The sequence below is a fragment of the Emys orbicularis genome, chromosome 15 (genome assembly GCF_028017835.1).
Source record: "Emys orbicularis isolate rEmyOrb1 chromosome 15, rEmyOrb1.hap1, whole genome shotgun sequence".
NCBI classification, from domain to species: domain Eukaryota; kingdom Metazoa; phylum Chordata; order Testudines; family Emydidae; genus Emys; species Emys orbicularis.
The window spans coordinates 7,206,107-7,211,922 of record NC_088697.1 but is presented as its reverse complement, the minus strand read 5'-3'; positions in this window follow the sequence as shown (position 1 = coordinate 7,211,922).

Here is a 5,816-nt window from a genome sequence, read left to right as displayed (position 1 = left end):
CCCGTGGCTGGCCCCGCTCTGCACGTGCGGGGAAGGAGGTACCAGTCAGGAAGACCTGCTTTATCCACACAAGTTACTGGACACCATAGAGAGCCAGTGGGAGCAGGTCAGACTCTCTGATAGAAGGATCCCTTCTGGCCTTAATGATGGCAGCAGCTCTGGGCTCCCGGACACCCGGGGAGCAGAGATTGGCGGGAGGGGGGCACTGTGCAGAGTCAATTACCTGCCCAGCCTCGAGGTTTCAGTCACCTGGAGTCTCAACTCAGGAGTTACCATCAGCAGAGTCCGGGGCGATTTCTAGCCGGAGAAGGTCCCCTCCCCGGCCGGGCACGGAGGGGTTAATGACATGCTCTCCCCAGCACAGACCCCCCTGGGGAAGCAGCAGCTGCTCAGCTCCCAGGCCACAACGGAGGCAGCAGCGTCTGTTGGGACTCGCCCCCCAGGACAGCCCCGGGCTCTGCTGAGCCGGGCCCCCCGGAGGATGGAGAGAGAGTGGGGGGGCGCTGGGGGCGGGCAGGGAAGTAACTCTGCACAAACGACCCTTCCTCAGCCCATCTCTGCTCCCCTGCGTCTGTTTCTCCCAGCGCTGCTGGTCTCACTGACACCCCCCCCGGCTCTGGCTCCCCTCAGGAGGGGCCGATCCAGCTCCAGGAGAGCACGTGCTCCCGGGAAATGGGACAGGGATCAAGCCAGAGGGGGAAGGGGGCAGCCCAGGAGTTCTCAGACTGGGGGTTACAGTCCCCAGTTATGTGGGGGTCACAAGACCACCCAGCTCTGCAGGCAGCAGCAGCGCAGAAGTGAGGGTGGCAATGGAGCACGAAGTCTGCTGTGAAAAGTGATACTGACAAATGTCTTTGCACCCCCAGTATTAAACAGTAACTATTAAAAAAACCTTTTCTGCTTCTAATAATAATTCAATTAAAGTGTGTTTTAAGCTTAATATAAAAGTGGTGAGAAAAGGTAAATTCATTTTAAAGAATAGATTAAAGAATAAATTAAGCATTTAAAATCAGGTTAAATATAAAAAATGTGTTTTGAATTGATAAGGGGGGTCACACTCAGAGGCTTGCTTTGTGCAAGGGGTCACTGTCACGGACTCACAGATCATGCCCACTCTTGGCCCCGTGCGGGGAACCCCCTTGAGTGAGACAGCCCTTCTTGGGGGTCCACTCTCTCATGGGGGTTAAGCCCCTCCACCTCCTGGAGCCGCACCTCTCGGAGCCTTACCACTCCTGTCTCTGCCGTGGGCCCCCTCATGGAGTCCAGTTGCTCTGGACCCCCAAGGCCTCCACTCCCAAAGGGAATAATGCAATCCTGATCTCTAGACTGGAGCTGCTGCCTGGTGGTGCCTCAATTTCCCCCACCTTGGGACAGAGGCTCCGGCCCAGCCCTGTCGAGCCCTACCCTTGGTGCTTCGGTCCCCCCCTTCAGGATGTCCTGCGTCCCTCGCTGGCTCTGGCTCTGGGTAAGGACTAGGGCACTCTGAGTGCCATCCGGCCAGTTCTCCAAGTCATTACCCATTAGCACCTCAGTAGGCAGGTGATCGTGCACTCTGACCTTTTGGGTCCCTCCTTAGCTCCCCATTTCAGGTGTATCCTCGCTACAGGCACCTTGACCGGGGGTCCAAACACTCCCCTCAGTGTCATGTAGGCAACGGGCACTAACTGGTCTGGGCCCACCACCTCAGACCATGCCAGTGTCACCTCTGCGCCCGTGTCCCAGAACCCCTCAATGCATCTTCCCCCCACCTCAATGGGGATGATGTCCCCTGGGGCCTGTCCCACACTCACCCACCAGATTGAGTACGGGCGCTCTGGACCTGGAGCCCTGCCTTCCCCTGCTGGCCTGGCCTGGCCTGGCGGTCCCCTCCCCCTAGCACAGGCGGTGCCCCCTCTCGGTGGGATTCCACCCAGTTGACACCCTGCAGGTTCTGCTTGGCCGCCATTTCCTTTATCTTCAGGCATTGCACCACCTTGTGTCCCTTTTGGCCACAGTAGTTACATTTCAGGTCCCTCAAGTCCCACGAGAGGGGTCGGCCTGCCCTGGCATTCCCGGGCACCCCTGACCTGGGCTTCCTGGAGTCCCACCTTTGACAGGTCTCTGGGTGACTCCCCTTCTGAGTCCCTGATGTGGGTCTCCCTCCTGCCCCCAATCTGCTGTCCACAAACTCATCCACCAGTGCACCTGCACTGTGCAGATCTTTGGGCTTCTGGTCCATTAACCACATCTTAAGGTCTGGAGGGCAGATGTCATACAGCTGCTCCAACCCCACCAGGTTATACACATCCTCTGTGGTAGTGGACCCTCTGCCCTTCCCCCACTTACGGAGATATTCCCCCAGCAGGTTGGCGACCTCCTTGTAAGTGACACCTGAGGTCTTGCGTACACCCCGGAATTGTTTCCTGTACCCCTCTGGGGTCAGTTCAAACTTCAGCAGCCAAGCCTGTTTGAACAGGTCATAGTCCCCCGTCTCAATACCATCCATTTGGCTGAATGCCTCTATGGCCTTGGGACCCAGCAGGGGGGTCAGACAGTGAAACCTGTCTGCGGGGTCAATCTGGTTCAGATCACACGCCTTCTCAAAGGCTGTGAGGTAGACATCAATACCCCCCCTTAAACTGGGGCAGCAGTTTGGTGTCGAGATTCCCCACAGCACTGGCGTCTTGGGGCCCTTCCCCATTTACCCCCCGGCAGGCCTTCTTGGCCTGCCGCTCCTCCAACTCCAACTCGTGCTTCCGCTGTTCTGCATGGTCCACCAGCCTCCACTCCTCCAGCTCCAGCACCTTCACTTTCAGCTTCAGCTCCAGCCTCTGCAGCTCCTCCAGGGAGAAACCTGACTTGGGTTCCCCTGTGCTGACTGGGGAGTCGGGTCTGATACACTCCCGGTTGCTACACAGTCTGCCCCCATGGCTACTCCCCAGCTCCCCAGGCACCCCAGGAGCCCCCCTGGGGTCTGGAGCCTGTTCCTCAGACTCATCAGTCTCTACAACCTGAGCAATCAGCTGCTCCTTAGTGAGCCTCCCCACGCTCAGCCCTCTCTCTCTGCACTGATGTGCCAGGTCCTTCTTACGGAGCTGGTTCTAGGCCATTTCCATGCTGGTTCCTTTCAATGCCCTAGTTTTATCGCTGGCATCCACTCACTGCAAAGCACCTGCACTTGCAGCCAACCGTCTACAGGGTGCATCCACCAACTGTCCTCTGCAACCACGTTGTCACGGACTCACAGGGCTTGCCCACTCTTGGCCTTGTGTGGTCCGTGGGTGGAACACCTTGAGTGAGACATCCCTTCTCGGGGGTCCACTCTTTCATGGGGGTTAAGCCCCTCCACCTCCTGGAGCCGCACCTCTCTGGCATGCCTGTCTCTCGCCATGGGCCCCCTCAGGGAGTCCACTCGCTCTGGACCCCCAGGGCCTCCACTCCCAAAGGGAATAATGCAACCGTGTTCTCTAGACTGGAGTGACACTCAGCCAGCATAAAACAGAAGGGTTTATTGAGCATTTGAACACAGCATAGGAAACTCTCCAGGCTCTCAGGCCTGGCCTCCCTCAGCACAGTACATCCAAGTCTCCCTTGCATCCAGGTGGGCTCTGCCTGCTCTCCCTCTCCAGCCCAGAGCCCCCCTGCTTGACATCTGATATCACTGGCCCCAAGCCCCACCTCTGTCCATTGTCTTCTCTCCAGGTAAACAGAGTCGCCTAGGTCTCCTCTCCCCTCTTCTGTCCTCTGGCGCCCTCTGCCTGGAACCGGCTGGTTAGGTCACCAGGGTCCTCTCTTCACAGCCCATTGTCCTCCCATGGGCTAGAACCGGTTCCAACTCCTGAGCTGGTCCTCTGGGTCACCAGGTCACCAATCACTGGGGTATCCATTCTCCAGGCCATTGGCTGGGGTCCCAAGTTCTCTCGCTGGTCCTCTGTAATGACAAACTCCCTCTCCCCTCACCTTGTTAAAACAGAAACACTCAGGGAAACTGAGTCCCAACCCCCTGCATGAAAACCATTGGAAAAAACAAGGAAAAAACAAGAAAATCCCCCACTTCGTCACATCCAGGAAATACCACACTGCTCTTCCAGGAAAAAAGACCCTGCTGCAGAAGAAACTTTGTGACTGGAGTCATAGTTAAGGCTACGATTTAATTACAGGTATTTTTAGTAAAAGTCATGGACAGCTCATGGGCAAGAAACAAAAAATCATGGCCTCTGACCTATATCATATATACCCCTGATTGAATTTTGGGGGGGTGGAAGCCCAGGGGGCCCACAGCACCACCTGCTAGGTGGGGAGGGGGAAAGCCCCAAAGAGCCCACTGTGCCACTGGAGAGAGGGAAGCCCTAAGGACCCACTGCCACTCTGGCCACTGCTGGGAGGGAAACCCTGAGGGGCAGGGCCCTGCTGGGGGTTCATTCCTTCCTTTAATAGCTGTGGAAGTGTAAATAGCAAGAGAATTTACTCCTCTTTTCTATGTGGAACAAATAAAGGCAGGCTGAATTATTTCCAGGGCTGAAAGTAATAAAACACAATTGAGCAGAGAATGGTTTTGATCCATCAACCTCTGGGTTATGGAACCAGCACGCTTCTGCTGCATGGTGTGATACTTGCAGGATCTATACATAGGGCAGCTGAGTTTGGCTGAGTAGGTTTTACTCCTGAGGGGTTTCTGCATCAAAAAATAAATAAAGTAAAATAAAAATCCTGTGCACAATATTTTAAAATTCTGCAAATTTTATTTGTCAATAAATAAATGTGGAGGCTCCAGCCTGGCAGTGGGGAGCACAGGCTACTGGATGCATGGAGATGGGAGATCTCCCTGCAGCCCCCTCCCCCAAAACATGAACTCAGTGGTGAGGCTGCACCTTTCTGCTGCCTACTCCAGGGGTCCAAAATGACATGCCTGCGCTGTTTGGGAGGGGTGCATGACCACTCTTGTAGCTTCCCTTTGTTTCCCCATAAGAAAGTCATTATTTCTGCAGGGAAACAAATAACTCTGTGGGGGACATGAATTCTGTGCTTGTGCAATAGTGCAGAATTTCTAAAGGAGTAAGATTTGAATCTTTCAGATGGCTTGTTTTAGTTGCAGAGTATTAATGAGGCTGCCTCTGCTCAGGAACCGTACTGCTCCTCTAGGGAAAAAAAGACCCTGCTGCAGAAGAAACCATGTGATTGGAGTCATAGCACATCTCTCGCCTTACAGTGGACTCTGTGGGATAAGGCTCTGTTGGGGCTTTATTCCTTCCTTTAATGACTGTGGAAGGGTAAACAGGGAGAGAATTTGTTCTTCTTTTCTATGCGGAACAAATGAAGGCAGGCTGAATTATTTCCAGGGTTGTAATAAAACCCAAGCTAGCAGAGGATGGTTTCGATCCATTGACCGCTGGGTTATGGGCCCAGCACGCGTCCGCTGCGCCACTCTGCTGGGCAGGGAAGAAGAAAGGGGCTTCCTGCAGGATCTATTCACAGTGCAGCTCACAAGCTGTGCACTGGAGAGTTGTGCCCATGGGATTTAGACGCTTTAGAGGAAGGTTATTGTAAATGTGTTGTGTCACATCTTCAATGCTGAACTGAAATGTGGTCGCTGCAGTCTCAGCTGGGGTCTCCTTAGTCTAATGATTCAGCAAAACCAACCCCTTCCCCTTGCTTTTCTCTTGGTAAGATCCAGCCAGTCTCCAGCCCCGCTCCAGGCTGAGGAGGGTTCCCTGATTCCCCGAGTGTCACAAACACACCGCGAGGGGTCCGGTGGGGCAGGGCCAGGCCCGGGGAGGAGCCGCCCCTTACTGCCCCCCCAGCCCAGCAGCTCACCCCTTTGTGTTGTCAGCGGAGCC